The sequence below is a fragment of the Schistocerca serialis genome, chromosome 1 (assembly GCF_023864345.2).
Source record: "Schistocerca serialis cubense isolate TAMUIC-IGC-003099 chromosome 1, iqSchSeri2.2, whole genome shotgun sequence".
NCBI lineage: Eukaryota > Metazoa > Arthropoda > Insecta > Orthoptera > Acrididae > Schistocerca > Schistocerca serialis.
The window spans coordinates 103,060,222-103,077,937 of NC_064638.1; positions in this window are offsets into that span (position 1 = coordinate 103,060,222).

Consider the following 17,716-nt stretch of genomic DNA (forward strand, 5'->3'; position numbering starts at 1 on the left):
GTACGTTCCACATTCTGAATAACTGATGAGACTGCTGATGCAGCATATTTTACATATATTGCTTTTGCCATGGGTATAACTAATCTTATATTTTTAAAAAAACAAAAGAGTAGATGCTTTTATTATAAAATTTCGTCAAAAAGGTCGTAATAATATTTTTCGCGAAAATCTAATTGTTCATTGAGCAGCATTGATGATTTGGTTTTCAAATGAGCATATATCTCGATTTCTTCTAGGATATTCATAAGTAAGCCTTTATTTGCATAATGAAGAACTTGTAAATTCTGTTGTACTGTCCCCTCAGCATGATTATTGAATGTTATATGATGACCAAAAACAGACTTTGTTCGTGAGGTACCAGACGTATGTTCTTTGTACCTTACTGCAAAATTTCGACCTGTTTATCTGTTAATCAGATATTTAAATGAATCTGCCCGCATCTCGTGGTCGTGCGGTAGCGTTCTCGCTTCCCACGCCCGGGTTCCCGGGTTCGATTCCCGGCGGGGTCAGGGATTTTCTCTGCCTCGTGACGGCTGGGTGTTGTGTGCTGTCCTTAGGTTAGTTAGGTTTAAGTAGTTCTAAGTTCTAGGGGACTTATGACCACAGCAGTTGAGTCCCATAGTGCTCAGAGCCATTTGAACCATTTGAATCAAATTTATGTTATTAGTGTATTTCCTACTTTTATACTTTGACGATGGCATCATATTATGAACGCTGATTGGCAGTTATGAAGTAGTGTGACAGGAAGTAGGCGGAGCCTCTGCATATTTAAGCTCGTGCTCAGCACTCATAACCATCAGTTGACTGCACAGCAGCAAGGAGAGCTCCACCTACCAACCCAAGGGAGCCAATGGGTATAACTAATTTTATTTTATTTTGTTAAAAATTTTGACCTCATTAGATTTTTTCATTCATTTAAAGATTGGTATCTAGTATTTCTTAAATTTATTCGCAGGTCTGATGATGGTTTTATAGAAAAAAAAAAAAAAAAAAAAACCGAAACCGGTTACCCATTAAAACAGACATAACGTGATCAAGACTGAACTTTAATCTAAATCAATTGATAGGAATAAGAGGGTTAATAAGGTAAGTAAATCATGAAGGAAAGATAATAATAAGGTAGACAAAAAAAATTTCTCAAATTCTTGGGATGGTAAACAACTAAAATGTTACTCCAGGTCACTTTACAATGGCTCATCCAGTCACTGTTACGTGTCCTCACGTTTCTTCGAACAACTAGATGGATGGTACTTGATATATTGAGGTATGGAAAAATACAAACGAAAAGAAGAACATCCGCTAGGTTTCTTCGAGATTCAAACACGGGTTCTCCGATTCCCAGCCAGTTGCCTTTTTGTTTATCGTTGTGTGCGGTCGTTGCGGACGTCATATGAGATCCGTTCAAATTGGTTTGTTAATCCTTCTATTCAGTTTTTTTTTATTACAGAGACCAACCAGCTCTCTGAACGAACACACTGAGCTAACGTGCCGACTGTCCTTCGCCGTTGCGCTATCGATGCTATCGACGAAAAACTTTTACCATGTGGGTACAGAAGCGGCAGTTGTAAAAGTTTCTTACCTCGATTTCTGGAAAAAGTATGCGTTTTCGAACACCATACCGTATGATGAAAAATGCTCTATTTACAATTATCTATCCATACCACCAATTTTGAGTCTATTGCTCGTCATAACCTTTAGGGGTGATTTTCTAAAAAACGCGGGGGTGTTGACCCAAAATATCTTACATTCCTTCGTTTTCGGTTGTACGCAAGCTACATGCCAGATTTGAGCGGAATCGGTTGGCCGTCTCTGAGGCCTTCCCCTTGCTAGTGTTAATTTTTTTCCATTTCTTAACTCAATTCTCTAAATATTGTGAATTGTCAGAGTATGCAGATACTTTCAATACTGTGAAACACAACGGGGATGGGTTGTGCCGATTGTTCTAGCATTGTAACACGTTACTGTGGCGCTGGAAAAAATAGGAAATTAATTACATAACTCTATTTGTTGCGGGTGAAAGCTAAAACTTCATGACTAACCGTCGTACTTATTTCATGTCTGTCAAAATTTAGTTTTCATTAATTACTGTTGAGCTGTGTGCGGCTCGCGTTGATGCCTTTCATAGCTTGCCATCTTTTAATAACGATAGTGGCGTCTCGTTTTCGTAGTGTGTTCAGTGGCGCCAATACGATTGTTCGCCTTGTCTGTCCGTGAGTGGCGTCAGCAGCGCTTATCGATGGCGCGTACTGTGGTACCATCTTTGGAGTGGCCTGTAGTATTTCCGGGTCGTCGTGTGTCGAGCTAGGGGAGTTGAGACGGAGCAGCAGTGAGGGCCGGACAACCTGTACTCGCCCGACCGCTGGCGACGCACATGCACTGTCCGACGGAATGATGTGCTCGCGAGAGTGCACGACCACGTCAAGGACCGGATTCAGCGATTTTCCGTTGAATGGACCGTGATATTCGAGTAGTGAAACTTTCACCAGTGTGTGTGTGTGTGTGTGTGTGTGTGTGTGTGTGTGTGTGTGTGTGTGTGTGTGTGTGTCCACCCGTCGAAGTGCCCTCATGGCAGTAAGTTGTCAGTCGACGATTTATACTGGGATCTTCTCCGGTTGGTCGTTCGGTCGGTCGTCGCAGCGGGCGACGTGCATTTGGTTTTCCGACCCCTTCTGGCTTCTCTGCGTTTGTGCCGACTTATAATTCATCCGTGTTGTTTCACAGTGACTGGTTTTAGTATTGTTTTAGACATTGTGGAATTGTCTTTGCGGATCCGTGTGTATCTTGTGTGGTTTTTGTTGTGGACTGGCAAGACAGCCAATCCACAATGACGGGTAGCCGAACGGCAACCGTTTAAGCTCACGCAGGCTGGCGTGAGGTCTGGAACAGTTAAGGGAATTTATAGTAGCAAAGAACGTAAGTAACTACTGGAATACTTAACTTTAATTCATAATTGGTGAACATCAGTCTGACGGCACATGTATCACAAGATAAATAGCAAATGATAATGGCGCCTTGCTAGGTCGTAGCAAATGACGTAGCTGAAGGCAATGCTAACTATCGTCTCGGCAAATGAGAGCGTAATTTGTCAGTGAACCATCGCTAGCAAAGTCGGCTGTACAACTGGGCGAGTGCTAGGACGTCTCTCTAGACCTGCCGTGTGGCGCCGCTCGGTCTGCAATCACTGACAGTGGCGACACGCGGGTCCGACATATACTACCGGACCGCGGCCGATTTAAAGGCTACCACCTAGCAAGTGTGGTGTCTGGCGGTGACACCACAATTTTCAATGTCCAGTTATTTAAATGCTGCCTGCGTTCTGGTGTCGGTAGTTCGGCTTCGGACGCAGCAGCGCGAGGCGTAGGCTGGGACCGCTGCCGGCGTGCAGGCAATGTTGGACTGAGGGGCTGAAGCCGACGACTGAACCCAGGACGTTTGAAGTTGAGTGAACCGTGTCCAGTACTGAAACCTCCACTGTTTGAGAGCTCGTTGTTGTTTGCGTGTTGCTGCCCCCAAAGTCGGTGAGACCAACGGCAACAAGTGGAGTCTGTCATGTTGGCGCAAGCTATTAGCCGCTTTCTACTCAAAATGGTTCAAATGGCTCTGAGCACTATGGGACTTAACTTCTGAGGTCATCAGTCCCCTACAACTTAGAACTACTTAAACCTAACTAACCTGAGGACCTCACACACATCCATGCCCGAGGCAGGATTCGAACCTGCGACCGTAGCGGTCGCGCGGTTCCAGACTGTAGCGCCTAGAACCGCTCGGCCACCCCGGCCGGCCCGCCTTCTACTCCTTGATTTGAGTTTCGTATTTAGTATTATTCTTATTACTGAAGTGCTACCTGCGTTATTTTCTGCCTTGTGGCCTCCTAACGCCCCAGTTACCTGCCCTGGAGGTTAGCGTATTTGTCCAGCAGTTTACCTTTCCTCGTTGTGTTGATGCTGTTCGACACGGCGTGTAGTTCGACAGCCTCTTGGATTGTACTGTGCATATGTTTTTGGGAGGTCTACCTTGGTTCTAGTGTTTCCTTCGGCCTTGGGTGTTTTTCTGAAGACGTAGAGCTGTCCGCCTCTTCGCCCTTGCCAAAAAGTATTCTATCGTTGTACCGGTGATCAGACGTTAGGCGGATTGGTTAGTCGGTAGGTCGGCGCTTAAGCTACCCCTAGTGCGAGTTACCATCCTGTTACGTAAGTAAAACTCTTGGCTGCCTGTCTCACCTTCCTCAGGTCGATCCAGGGAGCACTGTCTGTGGATCACTCCGTCTTATTTGGACAAGTTATGATAATTGTTTAAAATTTACCTAAATTTTTTAACATGTTATTGCCTTCCCCACTTGTAATTCTGGCCTTCAGCTGTTAATTGTTTGTAGCACTGCTTGTGGCCTTTAGTTGACAAATTATTTGCAGTTTCCTCTTAATAAAGCCTCCGGCCGTCACTGTGGCTTGTTACAAGTTATTAAGATCATTAGAAAGGGTTTTAGTATTTTTAAAGTGTAATTGTCCACCTTATTTGTAATTCAGGCCTTAAGCCCTTGTGTATTATGAAATTTCTTGTGACCTTTAGCCTGCGAATAATTTTTAACCTTCTTAATCAGGCCTTTAGCCGTTGATTGTAACATTGTTTGTGGCCTTCAGCCGACCAATAAATTGCTATTTTTTCTTAATAAGGCGTTCAGCCGTTCTTTTGATCACTGCCTGGTCTCCATAGGTAACCTTCAAGCGCCTTCAGATATTTTCAATGTTTTTTCCCGTTAAAATAATCTCAACGGCAGCTCTCTGTCTGGAATGCACCTCCCTATGGCCATCGTTTTGAAGGCTACATGTAGCGTTATCACCTTTCAGAACTTCGTGAAACTTTAGGGACTGAAGCGGGAATATTCCACAATGTCCGCATTTCTATCTATCTATCTATTGCTTGAGCCTCGTCCCACAGTTATGCAGGCTCAACCATCGTTAATCGGATGTGGCATGTTAATGTGTAAGGGGTGGCCGGATGCTCTTCCTGCCGCCACCCCGTACACCGGGACGGAATTAGTGTACCCCAACTGTCTGCATCGATTGTAATCCATGGAATAGTGTGAATGTGTTCAGATGTCTGGGAGCCATGTAACTGAGCCGTAACATGGGGACCAACCCGGTATTCACGTGGCGGGATGTGGAAAACCGCCTAAAAACCACATCGGCCCTCGTCGTTAATCTGCCGGGCGGATTCGATCCGGGGCTGGCAGCGCCTACCTGAATGCAGGAAGCATGGCGTTAGCACTCTCGGCTACCATGGTGGGTCAATGAATTCCGCAGTTGTTAAACTGAAATTCACCAAGAAGAAAATATGTTCCATTACTTATTGAACGTCCCTCGTAGTACAAGAGCATTATGTACACGTTTTGCTACCAGTCAAGTTGAACCACATATAACTGAAATATAAATCCGATGCCGATCACAGACAGGTACCACCACAAAGGACAACTAAATAGTGATTGTATTTTTCCTGCACTAAGGACTTGGCTAAACAGCATGAACGCCATCTCAAACGCCAGGATTACAGAAATAAAAAAAATACGATTCTTCGTTTTTTGGCTCTTTTCCACACTTTACCACCGTCAAAACGATATATTGCGTTGACGTGTAATGTGTTATATTACGTTAAATGAAACACGGATGAATGAGTATAGAATTGCGGTTAGTGGTCTCTGGTAAGAGTCGGACAGTACTGTGGCCTGCGGTGGGTGGGGGGAATCGCTATTATTAATTCGTTTGCGGGGGCGTTTTTCGCTCGCAGCGCAAACACCAGAGAGTGCGTTGCTGCGTGCAGCCGTACATCGTCGGCGCGGATCGGCTTTTATTGCAAATTCGCCACAATTACGAGCGGCGCCACAGTCGTCGCTGGCGTCGTGGTGGGGGAACCGGCGGCCGAACCGCGTGCTCTCTGGCGGCGCGACGGCAAACAAACAGGCTGCGCCGCGCTGCCCCTCTGATTGTTTTCTAGCTCACATTTTATTTAATTTAAAATTTAATCTCAGTGGACCGCGGCGGTCTGCCGCACCAGTGATTACTAACGCGTAAAATGTTTTGCATTACTGTTTAATGAGAGAGGAGGGTGCAGCCACTGGTGAGCGTAGTCGGAATTTTGGAAGAATGCGTCCGATTCCCGCTTCACGGTCCTTTTTGTACAGAGGCGGGCTAGCGTGTATCTCTGCTGTATGTTTAATATTGGCGTGGCGGTGCGACCTGCGCGTTCGACAATGAAATGATGCGGACACTGAGTAGGACAAATTTGGAAACGCAATAAAAGTTTGTTGCTGTCAAAAATAGAAACGAAGTCACTCAATATGCTAGTTACTGTGCAAAATTACATGTTGATAGTTACTGAAAATTTAACGTCTGTTTCATTATTTTCGGTATCAAGCCGTCAAGAGTGTCGTCAGTAGATAAAGGAAAAGGGTTGGGATGGCTTTAACACGTTACTCCGGCGCTGAGAATATGTTTTTCTCGCTGTGGGGCGATGCGAGTATTCATGCATTTCTTAATCTTGGGGCACTGCTTTTTCTGTTTCTCGCCGTGGAGCGCTGGTCGTATTCAAACACCTTCGGCAACTATTTTAATATATTGACATTTTATTTTCAAAGTGGTGTTAGTTCATTCTTTAAAACGAAACAAGAGATCACATAAAATAATATCACGCTAGATTAATGGTGAATTATGTGATATCTTATTTATTCAGAAAGCTCCCTCGTTTAAGAATCACACAAAATTGTATTCACAGCTATTCATTGGGCTTGGCTGATAATGCGTCATACACATACATAGGGGTACTCGAGCCAGAAGGGGATACCTAATGTTTAACAATGTTAGCAAAATAAAGGAACTCAAGAAACCACTTCTTAAGAGTATATAAAATCATTTTGTAGTATAACCTAATGTACTTTACTTAGAAGTCACTTAAAACTGTATGTTATATATTTTTTTCATTTTTCCAAGGAAACGCTAGTATTTTTCCCGTTCTGCTCCACTCACAGGGCAGTACGATATAAAGCATTTTTTAAAAACTATTTCATAAACGTTGAAATTATTAGTAATACCATCTTAAAAGTCATACGTCAAGTTGTTTAATGAACACTTTAAATTAAGAAACATGGAATCTTCAAAAAGTCTTTAACAATATGAAACTACTGGAATGTCGTTTTGAATAAGTACAATCATTTTTAATACTTAATGCCAAGTTACTGTTACCATTTCTTGAAAACCATCGCCCATATACCAGATACATTTTCTGGCTTGCAGATAGACAATGTAGCATGCCCAGTCCATTCCTACTGGATAACTTTCATTGTCGAATCTTCATGGTACGCTATTTCTTTGTGCTCGCTGATAGTCTAATGATCTGACAATGAGATTTTTCATCGTCGGACTAAAGATTTTGGCTCCATTGTCTTTGGGCATGCTACAAGATCGTCTTCTTTTTCTGCAGTGAACACACTTTTAAATTTCCCATCTCATTTGTTAACTCTGTTGTTGGGATATCTCTTTCCAACGTTGATTTGGGTATGTTAAAATCCTCAGATGCTTTTAAAACATCCATATGAAAAGATAAAGCGACAGATGACATTTCCATTGATTCAATATCCTATTGCTGCCTGTCAGTCTTACTAATAATGTACGACCATCTGGAAAGGGAAGGAAAAAAAACTGTAGTCTGAAATCTACTTGCATTAAAAATTGATTGGGCAGAAGGGGACTACCCTATTCTGCCCAGTCTTGTTCCGGATCAAGATCACATCAGAGGTTAACAACTTTTGAGGGACGTAACCACTGACGCATTTCAATGTGTTTTATAACTGGCGTATATCGAATGGCACGTACTTGAAGATTACATGTCATTTAAGAGCGTGTAATTAACAATTAATCGCTTATCTTGCATTTAAATTCACCAGAAGTTATTAAGACACACTGCAAACGTGGACGGCAAGCGTCAAGCACAAGTCGCACTCGAAAGGAAGTCAAAGTGCCTCTCAGAACTACCCTTCCGTTCAGAAACGTAGTTATAGTGTATTTAAAATTAGTTGCAGCTTCTGACACTTCAGTACGCAGTAACATTTCGATAGTCGGTAAAGCACTGCAAAAAATCCTTAAAGTTTGCAGTAATAATATGGGTCGCTATGAATTTGCGTTTGATGCATGTAAGGTTATATGTTGCTGTGTATAAAATCTAGGTAACATATTTGTTCTTTAAACATCGAAGGATATCGGTATCTCGAGAAAATGGAACGTATGTGAATGTATGTAAACCACTCAATCACAAGCCAGCACGAAAGTCAAAATGAAACATTCGTAAGTCCTTCGTGTCTTGTAAATGGTCTGAGGTAAGTACTTTTACATATGCTTAAGGTACGAATAGACCTTATCTATCGCTATATTCAGTGAAATAATGTAATTTTTAAGGACCACTGATACCTAATCAGAATTTCTGTTAGTATTGCGACAATATAATTGAATGTACACGTTTCTTTTTATTCCCTTGAATGGATGTTTCCCTGAACAACTGACCTTTTTTGCCCGTAGCTGCTAGTTTAATAATACCATGTTTCAGGATTTTGTTGAAATTTCAACTGCATTGCAAGGTTAGTGAGATTAATATTTGTTTGCTGTGTTTTGGCGGAAGAAGCATCTATTAACATTCTTGTGACCATAGAAAATTTTAATTTTTATTCTTGTTTTTGTGACCATAATAACAGTCCAGGCTCCATAGGCAAACAGCCAGCCGACATTAAGAAATAGTCCACCAGGATGCAGGGAGAAGATAAGCGGCGGAGGCTGCCAAGTATGGCTTGTTGATCAAGTACCTTAGTGGTTGACTTCCTGCCAGAGGAAGCAGCATTAATCAAACTTGCGCAATGAAAGACGCAAACACCAGGGGGATATTAAAGCAAGAGAGAGTGTCAGTCACGTGTGGAAATGACTCGTGTGGAACGAAATTAAGTTGTGTGTAGCTAGAAACGAAAGTGTCGTGTGGAACCGAAGGCATTCTTGAGCAAGCCGACCAATTAGAAACGAGAATCTCGTATGGAACCATAGGCATTCCTGTGGAATCCGATCACTTAGAAATGAAAGGGTCGTGTGAAACAAATTAACTCATGTGAACTCAAGTACGTGAGAAACGAAATAAAAGGCCAGACAGCGGAATAGCTAGAAGCAGAGATTCAGATGCAGATTCAGAGCCAGTGATGGCAATTTGGAGATTCCGCAGCGAGACGCCAGAGCGACCGAGGAGGCCCATAACAGCCGATACAGCTGATAAAGACTTCAACTACGAGAAGACGGTGATAGACTCTGGTGGACACTCAGGAACTGCAGGTCAAGTAGGGTTTTTAGACTTTCATTGGAATAGTGTTGGACAGAGGCTGTCAGTCTGTGTCTGAATTGCTTAGATAGATTTCAGTGCAAACCAAGAACAAGTGATTGCTTTGTACTTGTTTCTTATATGTACCGGCAATTAGCTTTGAAGTAGCAAGTCCGAATAAATAGATTGAATCTTACTAAGGGGTTTATGGTCCAACACCTCACATAAGTATATGTGACAATAAACTTGATAGAAACTAACCAATCTTTTCTGTCTATTGCAATTCTGTAACCTATTTTCAGGAAACTTATTTGCTTCAAACCAAGGAGATTCTCTCCCTCTCATCTCCGATATAAAGATTGACAGCAATTTATAAGTAACCCATTGTCGTTAACGTCCCGATTACGCTACGCAGTTCGCACTTACTTCATTCTGGTATAGTGAGGCTGTACCGGGAAGCGACAACATGCCATCAAGAGAGGTTACGTACTGGTCAAAACTGGGCACAGTCCTTCATGAGTCCATGTCTCCTCAGCTGTCTTCTTGGTACGGCTGACAACTCTAGACCTGCCCCATGGTGTAGCATTTGCAATGGCTTCTACTGTCAACATTTCAGCCTCACTTCGAATTGTTTATCGAGCGTTACTTTTCACCTAGGTCCACATATTCTCAGTCTGATATTATTGAGCGCGATACGGAGGAAACCTGATTTAAATTATGACCTTTAGCGGCCGCCAGTTTGTCGACATGGTAGCCTGGAGCTTTAGACTTTTACAGCACTACAAGTTCCACTAACTTTATACATGCTAGGTTCTACCTTATCCAACAGAATATTTGTTTGCACCCAGAGCAAAATATCCGCTTTCCTCCAATGTATTGTTGTAGTTTTATACATAACATCAGAGTGGTATGGCGCATTGTCCATCACAGTTATGGAATTCGAAGGAATATTTTCCAGCAGAACATTAGCTTCGCATCCGGTAAACGCATTCTTGGACGACAGTTTGTACTGTGTATCTCGTGTTCAGATGTGCTTATTAATGCAACACCAACACAAAACACTTTTTCACAATACTTGATGACTGCAACGCCACAAAATACTACTTTACAACGAAGGCTGACGAACTTGTACGCATCTAACGCGCGACACCAAATGCTTCTGTTTATCCACGGCATGGCAACAGGGGCAATTTACCAACCGAAATGCTGGCGGCGAGGTAGGGAAAGCTGGCTCGCCATTGGTGTTACCTCGGCAACAGCGTCGCGCTCCCTCCTGCTAGCCAGACTTCAGAAGTCGGAACTAATCTTAGACGCACGATACATCTTACTACAACAGGTTGCAGCAGTCTCCATTGTGGCTGCTATGTCGTTCTGACGCAGATTCCCCTAGATGTACGTAATACGTTAGTATATTGCTGGTAGCATAACTGATGGAGTTTACAGTGAGCCACCTGCGGTAAACGAAGCCCGATATACCTAGTGTGAGCCTCCAGAGGTACACGCCATCGTGACTCTGTTTATTAAAGTGAGAAACGATTTGCTCGATGCACTCGTCGTATAATTCAGCCATACTCTCTTTTAATTCGTCGTCGTTTTCTCACTGTTATGACCTTAGCCGTTCTCATGTCCATCCCTGTTCAGCGCTCTGAATTTCTGTTCTGCTTGAAGCCTACTAGTCTTTAATGGAAATTCATTTAACTTTCACCTCTCGTCTCACTGTCTTCGCGTTCTTCATTTTTTCAGTTTGGGACTACAAAATTTCATTTAGGTTGTGATCCATTGTGTTTATAATTAATAAATAAAACATTTACGCAATCACCTTCGTGCTCCTCCACGAAAATAATGCGTCGCCTAGCTCTAGAACACACTTACGTGTCAGTATATTGCACCAAGCTGAATTCCTGAGAATTATATGTTAGTCTGTGTTTTCAGTTGTTAAACAAACATAACGAAAAATTTTTAAACATCGTTAAAAATTATTAATATCGCAGTTGAAGGCTGCTCGACTCGTGTGTTCGCTTAGTATCATTGTACTCCGACTCACCATTTTTTATCTTCGGAAACAGGAGGTAAAATCACAGATTGACAGTCCAAAACAGTACGGAGGATGATCAAACAATTTCCAATTGAAACTGTATAGCAACATTTGTGTGAATGTAGTAGCAAGTGACGTAGCGTTATCGTGCATGTAAACGATTGCCAGAACTCAACATGCCACGCTTGTTCTCGATGGCTCTTCTAGTTTCTTTAGCGTGTCTATCGTGTAGGCCTCTTTCCATACAATTAGCAAAGAATATCCCCTAATATGCACAAAACACTGTTGACATCATTTTTCGAGAAGGAAATGTTAGGCGGCTTTTTAAAGATTTACATAGTGAGATAGTGTGGTTCCACAACTTTCATTTTTTTTCTCTACATAAGGAACCTGTTATTCATCCCCTGTCACAGTGTGACTGAGAATTTGTCCTCTTATGCATAATTTCATTATCATATCAGTCCTCTGACTGGTCTGATGCGACCAGCTGCTAATTACTCTCCTTGCCAACCTCTTCATTTAAAAATATTCTTAGCACCCTACCTGTTCAATTATTTGTTGGATGTATTTTAATCTCTGTCCTGACATACAGTTAGAAAAACGCCAGTATTGTCTAGAGCCGCTGCTACTACAGTTGAAGTTATTCCATTATATCTCTCCTTCTTCGTCACAGTTTTCCGTACTTTCCTTTCTCCCTCGAATCTACAGAAAAACTCGTCATTCGTAATCAGTCTTCTGTTGAAACATATCTCAAACATTTCACTGGTGTTATTTTGCAGTTTTCCCGTGGTCCCTGAGTCCATGCTTCACTATAATACAATGCTGTGCTCCAAACGTAGATTCGTAGAAATTCCTTTCTCAAACTAAGGCGTATGATTGTTACAAGCAGCCTACCCTCTTTGCATGCGCTACTCTGCTTTCTATGTTCACCTCCCTTGCATGTATTACTTTGCCTTCAAGAAACTAAAATTTCTTTACTTCGTCGTCAGCAATTTTGATGTTACTTTGGTCGCTATTCTCATCTCTCCTGCTATTCATTACTATCGCCTTCCTTGAGTTACTCTGAATCAATAGTATGTTCCATTAGACAGTTCGTTTCCTTCAACCGGTCCTGTATCGTAAAATGAGGTGAATACAAGCTGCTTTAACTTTAAAAGAAAAAAAATTGACAATATTAAAAAGAAATATGAAAATTAAAGTTACATGATATTATATTTCTTACGATTAACTTTAAACTTATATTTATATTTGGAACCTATCTCATGCCTTTATAATAGAAAAAGTAGAAACTACAGAGAGAGCTGAATAAAGCTGCAGTGTTTTAGTACCTGAATAGTGTAAATTCGCGTAGTCGTCTGTCTTCTGTTTTTGTTTTGAACGACCAGTGTCGGTTGGTCACAGTCAGTGTGCTCCCTGCCGCCGTTGGATAAGCAGCTGCAGCAGCAAGTCGTATACTCCTAGCTCACTCATTTGTTACATATTTTAATTCTTAACTTCTTTACGTGTTTTTGGTACTTGCATTGTTTAATTCATAAATTTCTGGCGTATTATAGTATTTGAGAGTTGTAGCATCGCGTTTTAGAACCTGAATAGTGTAAAATCGCGTAGTCTCCTTCCGCCGCCGAGCAGTGTGTCAGCAGTGCGCAAGTAGCAGCATTACTGCATTTACTAGGCAATCTTGTATTTTAATAACCACTTAAATTTTGTGTCGATTTGTTTGCGCTCTCTGTAGATTAGTTCAGACGTTCTTTGCACAACAGTTTTTAGCATGGATAGGGACCGCAACTGCTGTGTTCGGATGCAGGCTGAGTTGGCATCCCTTCGCTCCCAGCTTCAGGCAGTGTTGGCTTCGGTCACACATCTTGAGGCTGTTGCCAATGGGCAATACTGTGGGGGTCCGGATGGGGGTTTGTCGGGGAGGGCCAGCTCGTCCCACACATCCCCCGATCGGACTAAGACTGTGGTTGCCCGGGATACTGCCCGCATTGAGGCTGATCCCTCACCTGTGGTAGAGTTGGAGGTCGTCTCAAGGTGTGGCAGGGGGCGAAAGACATTTCGGAGGGCTGAACGGAAGGCCTCTCCAGTTTGTCTGACGAACCGGTTTCAGGCTCTGTCTCGGGATGATACTGATCTTCGGCCCGACATGGCTGCTTGTCCTGTTCCAGAGGTTGCCCCTCAGTCTGCAAGATCCGGGCGGTCGCAGAGGGTGGGCTTACTAGTAGTTGGGAGCTCCAACGTCAGGCGTGTAATGGGGCCCCTTAGGGATACGGCAGCAAGAGAGGGGAAGAAAACCAATGTGCACTCCGTGTGCATACCGGGGGGAGTCATTCCAGATGTGGAAAGGGTCCTTCCGGATGCCATGAAGGGTACAGGGTGCACCCATCTGCAGGTGGTCGCTCATGTCGGCACCAACGATGTGTGTCGCTGTGGAGCGGAGGAAATCCTCTCTGGCTTCCGGCGGCTATCTGATTTGGTGAAGACTGCCAGTCTCGCTAGCGGGATGAAAGCAGAGCTCACCATCTGCAGCATCGTCGACAGGACTGACTGCGGACCAGAGCCGAGTGGAGGGTCTGAATCAGAGGCTGAGACTGTTCTGCGACCGTGTGGGCTGCAGATTCCTCGACTTGCGCCATACGGTGGTGGGGTTTCGGGTTCTGCTGGATAGGTCAGGAGTCCACTACACGCAACAAGCGGCTACACGGGTAGCAGGGGATGTGTGGCGTGGGATGGGCGTTTTTTTAGGTTAGATGGCCTTGGGCAAGTACAGAAAAGGGCAACAGCCTCAACGGGTGCGGGGCAAAGGCAGGATATGCGGGGACCAAGCAGCAATCGGTATTGTAATTGTAAACTGTCAAAGCTGTGTTGGTAAAGTACCGGAACTTCAAGCGCTGATAGAAAGCACCGAAGCTGAAATCGTTATAGGTACAGAAAGCTGGCTGAAGCCAGAGATAAATTCTGCCGAAATTTTTACAAAGGTGCAGACGGTGTTTAGAAAGGATAGATTGCATGCAACCGGTGGTGGAGTGTTCGTCGCTGTTAGTAGCAGTTTATCCTGTAGTGAAGTAGAAGTGGATAGTTCCTGTGAATTATTATGGGTGGAGGTTACACTCAACAACCGAGCTAGGTTAATAATTGGCTCCTTTTACCGACCTCCCGACTCAGCATCATTAGTGGCAGAACAACTGAGAGAAAATTTGGAATACATTTCACATAAATTTTCTCAGCATATTATAGTCTTAGATGGAGATTGCAATTTACCGGATATAGACTGGGACACTCAGATGTTTAGGACGGGTGGTAGGGACAGAGCATCGAGTGACATTATACTGAGTGCACTATCCGAAAATTACCTCGAGCAATTAAACAGAGAACCGACTCGTGGAGATAACATCTTGGACCTACTGATAACAAACAGACCCGAACTTTTCGACTCTGTATATGCAGAACAGGGAATCAGTGATTATAGGGCCGTTGCAGTATCCCTGAATATGGAAGTTAATAGGAATATAAAAAAAGGGAGGAAGGTTTATCTGTTTAGCAAGAGTAATAGAAGGCAGATTTCAGACTACCTAACAGATCAAAACGAAAATTTCTGTTCCGACACTGACAATGGTGAGTGTTTATGGAAAAAGTTCAAGGCAATCGTAAAATGCGTTTTAGACATGTACGTGCCGAGTAAAACTGTGAGGGACGGGAAAAACCCACCGTGGTACAACAACAAAGTTAGGAAACTACTGCGAAAGCAAAGAGAGCTTCACTCCAAGTTTAAACGCAGCCAAAACCTCTCAGACAAACATAAGCTAAATGATGTCAAAGTTAGCGTAAGGAGGGCTATGCGTGAAGCGTTCAGTGAATTCGAAAGTAAAATTCTATGTACCGACTTGACAGAAAATCCTAGGAAGTTCTGGTCTTACGTTAAATCAGTAAGTGGCTCGAAACAGCATATCCAGACACTCCGGGATGATGATGGCATTGAAACAGAGGATGGATGACACGCGTAAAGCTGAAATACTAAACACCTTTTTCTAAAGCTGTTTCACAGAGGAAGACCGCACTGCAGTTCCTTCTCTAAATCCTCGCACATACGAAAAATGGCTGACATCGAAATAAGTGTCCAAGGAATAGAAAAGCAACTGGAATCACTCAACAGGGGAAAGTCCACTGGACCTGACGGGATACCAATTCGATTCTACACAGAGTATTCGAAAGAACTTGCCCCCCTTCTAACAGCCGTGTACCGCAAGTGTCTAGAGGAACGGAAGGTTCCAAATGATTGGAAAAGAGCACAGGTAGTCCCAGTCTTCAAGAAGGGTCGTCGAGCAGATGCGCAAACCTATAGACCTATATCTCTGACGTCGATCTGTTGTAGAATTTTAGAACATGTTTTTTGCTCGAGTATCATGTCGTTTTTGGAAACCCAGAATCTACTATGTAGGAATCAACATGGATTCCGGAAACAGCGATCGTGTGAGACCCAACCCTCTTTATTTGTTCATGAGACCCAGAAAATATTAGATACAGGCTCCCAGGTAGATGTTATTTTTCTTGACTTCCGGAATGCGTTCGATATAGTTCCGCACTGTCGCCTGATAAACAAAGTAAGAGCCTACGGAATATCAGACCAGTTGTGTGGCTGGATCGAAGAGTTTTTAGTAAACAGAACATAGCATGTTGTTCTCAATGGAGAGACGTCGACAGACGTTAAAGTAACCTCTGGCGTGGCACAGGTGAGTGTTATGGGACCATTGCTTTTGACAATATATATAAATGACCTAGTAGATAGTGTCGGAAGTTCCATGCGGCTTTTCGCGGATGATGCTGTAGTATACAGAGAAGTAGCAGCATTAGAAAATTGTAGGGAAATGCAGGAAGATCTGCAGCGAATAGGCACTTGGTGCAGGGAGTGGCAACTGACCCTTAACATAGACAAATGTAATGTATTGCGAATACATAGAAAGAAGGATTCTTTATTGTATGATTATATGATAGCGGAACAAACACTGGTAGCAGTTACTTCTGTAAAATATCTGGGAGTATGCGTGCGGAACGATTAGAAGTGGAATGATTATATAAAATTAATTGTTGGTAAGGCGGGTACCAGGTTGAGATTCATTGGGAGAGTCCTCAGAAAATGTAGTCCATCAACAAAGGAGGTGGCTTACAAAACACTTGTTCGTCCTTTACTTGAGTATTGCTCATCAGTGTGGGATCCGTACCAGATCGGGTTGACGGAGGAGATAGAGATGATCCAAAGAAGAGCGGCGGGTTTCGTCACAGGGTTATTTGGTAAGCGTGATAGCGTTACGGAGATGTTTAACAAACTCAAGTTTTATTCAATACATATACTAAAGGTATTACATGTACTATGGTTTTTATTCTATTTTCCGAAGAAAAGTTATTGTACTTCTTTTTACCTTATTGTAACTTTAAATTATATTAATACATTAAGTCGCTGACACAAACGAATGAAGAGCTATCGAACAACGTCTCTTTGAATAAGAAATGACTCATCTGTTAAAATAAACATGTTTCATCTTCCTTTGTTTTAAAACAACAACAAAATAACAAAATTTACATGCATAGAATCTAAATGATTATTATTCCTTCTTTTATTCTTGTAAATAACAAATTTTACATGCATACAATCCGAATTACTGATTATTTTTCCCATATATATTAATACAGCGCCAAGAGGTTCTTCATTACCGTCAAATTCCTAGTCTTCTTCTAAAGAAACACTAACGCGCATCGTTTCTATACACTCCACAAATTCTGCAAACACAATTCTACAATTTCAGTTAGTCAAAGCATAAGACATATGAAAGCATGCTTTAAAACTGAAGTAATGCTTGATGAAATGGGACTGAAAATTTGCTTGCATGTACTTAAATTAGAAAGATACAGTTTGCATCGGTGCTTACAAACAAAGTCAAAGTGAGCATATTCAACACCATATCCGATGTGTATCTTAGAGTGAACGAAACGTCAACTGACAGTGTCGCCAACTTTGCAATTCAAAATTTGGTTGTCAGATATGTCTATTACCAAATTAGACAAAAAATTCTGTTCCACCATTACGGTCTACAACTATTTGAAAAGTTCCGTTTCTATTCATCCGATGATTCCATTCGCCCCATTATACGGTAATTAATCTTAACTTTCAATGCAAATAGCAATCTCAAAAAATGGCTCAAATGCCTCTGAGCACTGTGGGACTTAACATCTGAGGTCATCAGTCCCCTAGAACTTAGAACTACTGAAACCTAACTAACCTAAGGACATCAGACACATCCATGCCCGTGGCAGGATTCAAACCTGCGACCGCAGAAGTCGCGCGGTTCC